Raw genomic sequence first — 8,952 nt, forward strand, 5'->3', positions numbered from 1 at the left:
AAGAAACTATAGAGCTCAATAATACAATCAATAACTTAGACTTAACTGACATATATAGAATATTTCATCCTTCAACGAGCAAATACACTTTCTTCTCAGCAGCACATGGATCCTTCTTTAAAATGGACCATATATTATGTCACAAAAAACTCTTAACAAATACAAAAAAAGATACTACCCTGTATTCTCTCAGATCACAATGGAACGAAATTAGAAATCAATGATAAAAATTAAAAAATAAAAGCCACTCCAACATCTGGAGGGTAAATAATATGCTACTGAATGACAAATGGGTTGCAAAAGACATCAAGGAGGAGGTTAAAAGATTCTTAGAGGTGAATGAGAACACAGGTACCACATATCGGAAATCTCTGGGACACTATGAAGGCAGTACTAAGAGGAAAGTTCAATGCTTGGAGTTCATTCCTTAAAAGAAGAAAAAAATCAACAAATAAATGACCTAACACTACATATCAAAGCCCTAGAAAAATAAGAACAAATCAACATCAAAAGCAGCACAAGACAGGAAATAATTAAAATCAGAGCTGAAATCAATGAAATTGAAGCAAAAGAAACAATTGACAAAACAAAAATTGGTTCTTTAAAAAATAAATAAGATTGGCAAAGCCTTACCTATGCTAACAAAGAAGAGAGAAAACTCAAACCACTAACATATGTGATAAAAAAGGAAATATCACTACAGAAATACAGAAGACAATTAGAAATTATTTTGAAAAACTTGTACTCCAATAAGATAGAAAATATTGAAGGCATCAAAAAATTTCTAGAGGCATATGAGTTGCCCAAATTGAATCAGAATGATATACACAATTTAAACAGATCAATTTCAAGCAAGGAAATCAGAAGCCTAATAACAAAGAAAAGCCCAGGGCCAGATGGATACACCACTGAGTTCTACAAGACCTATAAAGAAGAACTAATACTTATACTCTACAAATTATTTCAGGAAATAGAAAAAGAAAAAGCACTTCCGAACTCAATCTATGAGGCCAATATCACCCTGATTCCAAAACCAGGCAAAGAAACACCAAAGAAAGAAAACTTCAGACCAATATCTCTAATGAACATAGATGCAAAAATTCTCAATAAATTCTGGCATATCGAATACAAAAACATATCAAAAAGAAATTGCATCGTGATCAAATAGGGTTCATCCCAGGGATGCAAGTTTGGTTCAACATATGAAAATCAATAAACGTAATTCATCACATCAATAGACTTAAAGATAAGAATCATATGTTCATCTCAATTGATGCAAAGAAAGCATTTGACAAAATACAGCACCCCTACATGTTCAAAACACTAGAAAAACTAGGGATAACAGGAACATATCTCAACATCATAAAAGCTATCTATGCTAAGCCCCAGGCCAACATCATTCTAAATGGAGAAAAATTGAAGGCATTCCCTCTAAAAACTGGAACAAGACAGGGATGCCCTCTTTCACCACTTCTATTTAACATAATTCTCGAAATACTGGCCAGAGCAATTAGACAGACAAAAGAAATTAAAGGAATACAGATAGGAAAAGAAGAACTCAAATTAGCACTATTTGCCAATGATATGTTTTTATACCTCAAAGATCCAAAAAATTCTACCAGAAGCTTCTAGAACTAGTAAATGAATTCAGCAAAGTAGCAGGATACAAAATCAACACCCATAAATCAAAGGCATTTCTGTACATCAGTGACAAATCCTCTGAAAGAGAAATGAGGAAAACTACCCCATTTACAATAGCTTCAAAAAAAATAAGACTTGGGAATAAACCTAACGAAAGAGGTGAAAGACCTCTATCATGAAAACTACAGAACACTAAAGAAAGAAATTAAAGAAGACCTTAAAAGATGGAAAGATGTCCCTTGTTCTTAGATAGTCAGAATTAGTATTGTGTGTGTGTGTGTGTGTGTGTGTGTGTGCGCGCGCGCGCTGTGGGGCTGGGCTGGGGACTGTGGTGGTGAGAGACAGCTAAATGCTCATCTGCATGGAGGGAGCCAATAGTATCTAACATTGAAGATTCACAGATGTAACACCTAATTATGTGACCAAACAATGCAGAGAAAAAAGGTCGAAATAGTTAGTACCAAGATGTTCTCTATAGTGATCTTGGGTGATGAGATGATGAGCTCTGATTTTTTTTTAAGTTATTTTATATTGTGCCAAATACTGTTACAAGCCCAGACTGTTCCTATTAGTGGAAGAAAAAATCAATGATATTATTTTTTAAGCTTTTATATAACAAAAAAACCTTCCACTAAAGTTAATCAGTGCATCTTCTCATCTAAGCATGTAAAATGCAAATAATACTAGATATAAAAGAGAAGTCATTATGCATGGGGTCTTCTTTTATCCATGTAGCAGCTGCCCAGCCATTCATGAGTACCCCATCTGACTTGGGGGATAGGGTGTGGACCGGGTGCCCAGAACCCCATGTTAGTGCCTGGTGCTTAGTACGACTTAGGAGAAAGAGTAAAAAGGATCAGTTTTCTGTTAAAATATTTTCTCACTAAAATATTGGGTTTATTTTCACAGTTTGGTGTTTGCTAGAAGTAATTTGGAAGTCAACTAAAGTTGAGTCTCCTTCACCTATGGCGTCTCCTGACCACCTGCTACCCATTCATTGGCTCATTGGTCCCACAGACCTGAACTGTGTGGGGAGTCAGAGGTGGATCCTTCAAGGAGCTTGCTCTCCCTTCATAGAAACACTAGAGATGAGGTGACTTCAACACAGGATCAAATGCGGTAAGGGCCGTGAAAAAACTATAACGGGTTTCCAAAGGAAGTAGTAGAGGTCAGGGAGTAGGAATACAAACTCTCAGCTGATTTAGTGAGGAGCAAATTCTGTTCAACACTTTGTGGTTGAAGGGTTGTTCATTTGCCATCTTGCAAAACAACTCTTTTAAAAAAGCAGAATATTTAAACAAAGAACAAGGGGTCACCTGGTGTGGGGAGGGGCTCGCCCTGTAGCTCTGTCCACGCCCCTGTCCAGCTACGCCTGGGTTATTCTTCCGTTCCTTGATAATGTGAGCATGTGAGGAGGATGCTTGTTCCTGTTCCCAACAGTCTCACACACTGAGGCTGTGCTGTGTGGGAGGGACTTACGAAAGCTCTGACCCCAACCCTACATCTGGGGACAGCCCAATCAGGCTGCTCCTGGGCCCTTGGGTCGGCAATGTGCCTTTCATAAGTGAGAGGTAGCAGTCAGTGGGGGTGGAATTAGTCTTTGTGTGGCCGTACCCTCACTCTGGAGATCCTATAAGCTATAGGCGCGTGATGTGTAGCCAGGAGAAGCCTTTCTGGAAATGAGAATGCTGAATTAATCCGTCATATATACAGTGACTTTAGCCTACGCCTCGTGACACTGTGCCCCCAAGGCAGTATGATGTATCTTATCTGACACAGATACAGCTAGTTGGTTGTTTGATCAAGACTATTATAGTGGGGAATCCTCTAAAAATACACACATAACCATTTGAACTTCAAGCATATTATTTGTTAATCTTTTGAACGTGGACCAAGACCCTTTGCTGAGCCCCCAGTAGTCCTTTCTGGAAAAGCCACTTATGTAACTCATCGATTTCAATTTCCAGATTGGATTTCTTGAAAACACGGAACTTGCAGACATCTTAGAGATCAGAGAGTCCTCTGTATGTTAACTGCCCTCCCCTCCCTTATCTCTCAGGTGTCTCACAGGCATCTAACGTGACAACCATTTGTAGTTGATTCATCTTCACCAACATCTCAAAAACTATTCAAATTAATGCTTGAAAATCTATTTCTTATTCATTTCCATTTTACTCGTCAGTTTGTGAAATAGCCATTAGATTGTATGTCTTGAATAACTTCAGCAGATGGCATAAAAAAAGGCTTACGAGTAAATCCAACCAACGCTTGGAGGATAACCAATGCCTGGGACGTTCTAGAAAGAGGCTGCCAGCGAGGTCCTTCCACAGGGCTCCTAGAGAAATGGTCCCTGGGTCTACAGTCAAATCCGGTCACTAAATGTCCATCCACCTCATGTCTTCATACACGCTTATGACTGGCGGTCACAGGCGCTGCCCTGGGAACTTTGTCAATGGTCCTAGGGTAGATATGGCTAGGCCCAAGCAGGAGCAGCACCCCACGGAGGTTGCTCTTCATGCTGCCACAATCCACACGTGAACTTCATTTAACCTGTAAAAACTTGTGGCTTTGGGGAAATTAACACCCCACCACCTAAAGGGGCAGTTATGAGAATTATACAAGTCGAGTCTTGCAAGTCCTCCGTGCCTGGCTTGCGGAAAGCACTCAGTAACTCTGGACTTTTTTTATTATTATTTTTATGTATCTTTATCGTCCCTCCTTCAAGGTCATGACTCCTGTGTCCTTCCCCAGTAAATGATCCCCAGTTTCCAACCGGTAGGAACCCAGCCTGCCTTGTGCTTTTCCAGGACCTTTCTTGATCTCGCCTTTGGCTCCTGACCCTCTATGTCTGGATGTAATGTCAGGCTGCTCGGCTCTGTATCTCCAAGCCATTTTCTGCTCCTCGCCCAGTGATTCCTGATGGGCCAGGCTCTTCCCAGGACAGACACTCTGATCTATGTTCTTGCCCTGTAGATGCTTTGCAGAACTTCAGCCCTCTACCTCCATGCTCCCAGACTCGTCACTGTTGCCAGTGTTGATCAAGGAAGCACGCAGTTTTATCTAAAACTTTTGGAAAATTAACACCCCACCACCTAAAAATTGCAGCTGGTCTTTGGCGGCAGGTGTGTACTAGGTATATACCAAGCAGCAGCTTGGGCAAAGGAGCAGCGTATGCAACTGAAACACAGGGGAGGGAGCCAGGACTTCTCAGGAGGCACTGAGAACCAGGAACCAGCCCCTCACCTCTACATCCCTGGCTCAAGCCCTTATACCTGGCCCTGATGGAAAGTCAGAAATCCAACATATAAATGGTCCCTGACCTAAGATGCTTGAACTTCAGATATTTTTTTTTACCATATAATGGTGCAAAAGCAACATACAATCAGTATAAGCCATACTGTCATGTACATTAACAATACATTAATGATGAGTACACATATGATCATTCTATTTTTAACTCTCAGCACAGTGCTCGACCAATCAAAGGAAATAATCAACAAATTATTATAAAATAGGCTGTCTGTTACATGATTGTGGCCAACTGTAGCCTGATGCAAGTGTTCTTAGCACATAAGATGTTTGGTCCATTAGGTGGATGACATGCATTTTTTTTACTTAAGATATTTTCAAGTTGTGATTTTATCAGGGTGTGATTCCTCTGTAAGTGGAGGAGCACCAGCTACTTCATTTTCCCCACCACAGTTTTGCAAGAATATAATGGGGAATTTGTGACTTTTAATGAATTAATCAATCTTTGCCCTCTAGAAGGCTTAAAACTTGTAGGGATTTCACAGATCTTCCGGAAACACCGGAACTGACAAGCATATATAACACGGCCTGTGATTTTTTTTCCTTCTGTCTGCCCAAGATACTCCATGTGTCATCAAAGATGATGACAAGCTTCTGTACCAAAAGATTTAAAAGTCCCAGTTAGTGGCGTGATCTCACAATGAAGCAAATGCTTAACCTCTGATCAAGACCAGGGTTGCCTTTCTTAAAATGTTTAGAAAATTCGTCTCAGGAGTTCATCTAGAATGGATTTGTTTCTTTTGTCCTGAGCTGCCATGTAGCGGCTGAATCCATAAGTCACCCAGGTGAGAGCCATATGTAACTTTATGGAATGAATTGAGTGGTTTTAAAGTGATGGTGTAACTGCTAATTACCAGGAATAGTAATTAACATTGCTTAACGCTCAAGCCAAGCTCCAGCCAAAACCTGTGTGCATATATTCAGCACTCCATATTCACAGGTTCCAAACCCATGGATCAATCATCTGCAGACTGAAAAGATTCTTTAAAAAATTGTGCCATCCTGGTGTGGTGGCGCATGCATGTAATCCCAGTGGCTCAGGAGGCTGAGGCAGGAGGATCCTGAGTTCAAAGCCAGCGAGGTGCTGAGCAATTCAGTGAGACCCTGTCTCTAAATAAAACACAAAATAGGGCTGGGGATGTGGCTTGGTGGTCAAGTGCCCCTGAGTTCAATCCCCAGTATCCCCCCCTCGAAAAAAAAATTGTGTCTTTATTGAATGGGGCCAGACTCTTTCCTTGTCATTGTTCCCTATACAATAGGACAGCTATTTATAAAACATTCACATTATATTAGGCATCATAAGTCATCTAGAGATAATTTAAAGCAAATGGAAGAATATACATAGGTTTTATGCAATATCAAGCCATTTTATGTAAGGGACGTGAGCATCCATGGATTTGGTATCTGCAGGAACAGCTCCCCCATGGATACTGAGGGAAAACTGTCTGTCTCACTGAACACTCACAAAAATCCCATGAAGTGGGTAGTGTTATTTTTCTCATTTAATTGAGGAGGAACCCAAGGTTCGGGGAGGGGAGGATCAGCCAGTTATCAAGAAGTCATACTGTTGAAATGTAGTTGATCTGGCACCAAGGTCTCTCCAACAACTACATTTTTGTGGTGATACAAATTTTTAACTCTATAGTCATTTGGATAACAAGTACATGCAATGAAAGAGGTTACTTGCAAAAACTCATCTCAGAAAAGCAGAATGGCTTGAGCCCATAACCCTTTGGTGGTTCTTAGAATTTGTATATTGAAGCAAGTTAGGGCTGTGAAGCTGGGGGGGGCCAGAGCCTTAGTATGGGAGACTCGGGCTCAACTTCCAACCTTCAGACAGGAGAGCACCAACAGGCAGGCTGGAGGCCTAATCCAGTCCAGAGACTTTGGGGGCCAACAGTTGGATTAGTTGCCAATATTTAAAAATAGGATGGCTTCACATTTTTTAAGTATGTAGACTTTGGAGCTTCTCTTGAAGATTTGTGGGCTATACTCCCAACAACAATTGGTGAAGGCTGCTTGGGTATCTTGGCATCCTCTTCCCCCATTTACTTACTAAGGTCAGTAGCTGGAGCTCATAATGGTCAGACAGACCATTGTGGAGACTGGGATGAGAAGACACAATCAGAGACAGAAACAATAGTGAAAAAGAAAAACTAAGAATGAGTCCCTGACCTCCCCTTTGGAGACTTGGTGAGGGTCCAAGCCCAGCTAGAAAAAGGGAGGAGGAGCAGGTTTTCAGGAAGGGCTGATGAGCGTGGATTGCATGTGTTGGACAGTTTAGTTTCTAGCATCTCTGAGAATTCCCATTGAGACGTTTCACGCTCATAAGATGCAAAGCTCAAGAGATGAGGTTTGAGCTAAAAAAAATATATAGGCACAGGAATCACCAGGCTGCTACGACCATGAGGCTGGGACAGTGTGGAGGCCAAGAGCAGGACCCTGGAGGCAGCGGTCTGTGAGGGGCAGGTGAAGAAGATTTGCTCTGAGAGACCACAGGTGAGCCATAGAGAGACTCATAGACAGCCCCAGCGGCCTCAGAATGCAAAGGAGTCGGGTTTCACACACAGTTGCACTGCAGTAAAAAGCTCCATGAGAATAGACACTAAAGGGCATCCACCAGCTTCAGCTACTGAGACATCCCTGGTAACTTAAGCAAGAATAATTTCAGAATGTTCAAAGGAGAGCCACAGTTCTGGCCGAGTGACGAGTGGATATGACCATGCCATCATGAAATTCAATACAACCCTGTGAGAGACAACGATCGTCCTTCAGGTATGCACACTGAGACTTCCTGAGGCTGACCGGTTTAGCCAATGTGCACACAGAATGAGGTTCAGGGCAGGGACTTACAACCAGATCCCAGGGCCAGATCCCGCCAACCATCCTGCCTCTTTATATGTATGTTGGACAAACACCGTTGTCAAAAATACCCAGGTTCTCTGGACATTCATTAGCCCTTAACAACCATAATCTTTAATGTTTATACCAGGCTACCTTCATTTTCAGACCAGTGGCTAGAAGTGGAATGGATGAATGGACTCAAGTTGGATAAATTTTGTTGAAGGAGAAAAGTTTAGGAAAACGTCTTAGGACATAGATTAGTTAGGTGCTCACATCCCATGTTCTGATCCTGGACACACAAGAACACTGTGTGCCCCAACCTTATGTGCAGTCAAACTGGGGACAAGTGTCTAGGCTTTTGCCAGAAGAAGTGATGTGCTTGCTCCTCTGCCAAGCATAGCCCCTAGAACATCTTATGTGCTCAGTCAAGCATTCATTCCCATCTGCTCTGGGAAGAAGGACTCCAAGTTGTAGAAGCACAAGATGGAAGGATCTTGGACTTCTATGTCACTGTGTGCAGGAGAATATCCAGAAAAACCACCTAACCCACATCAGAATGTGACATGAAGAAGAAATGGGCCATTAGTGTACTATGCCACTGAGATTTCAGGGATTAGATGTCACTGCAGCATGAACTGACCTATACAGCCTAATATGATGGAAAGAGTACCAGAGGTAGGCACAGGGAAGCATGCAGCAGACTCAGATCTCTGAGCTCACAGGCAGGGAACAGGAAGAGAACAAAGGGAGAGGGCAACAGTTGCAGGAATAATGAGTAGTTCACAACTCTCCTGGAACATTTTAAAACATTTCGGCAGATTTTCCAGTGTGGTCTGTTTAGGTCTGTTTTCACCTTGTGAAAGAACTCATAGTAAGAGAAGCAAATCTGTAGGTTACATAGGAATAATACATATTTGTGATTGATTCTTAAGTACTAGAAATCAATGTGAGTGGAAGTTTCACTATTTGTTCCTCTTCCAGTGAATCCTCTGGCCACCCTGTAGACCCCTGCTGCATAGTTAATGGATGCACTTAATGAGGCCAGTGTGCTGACAGGGGCTCACATCTGGAGGCTTCTTGTACTTTGAGTTTCTATAAGAGGCATGGTTGGAAATTACTGGTCCCCTTGAAGGAACAGGCAAAAGAAAGCTTTGTACC

The sequence above is a fragment of the Ictidomys tridecemlineatus genome, chromosome 12, assembly GCF_052094955.1.
Source record: "Ictidomys tridecemlineatus isolate mIctTri1 chromosome 12, mIctTri1.hap1, whole genome shotgun sequence".
Classification (NCBI taxonomy): domain Eukaryota; kingdom Metazoa; phylum Chordata; class Mammalia; order Rodentia; family Sciuridae; genus Ictidomys; species Ictidomys tridecemlineatus.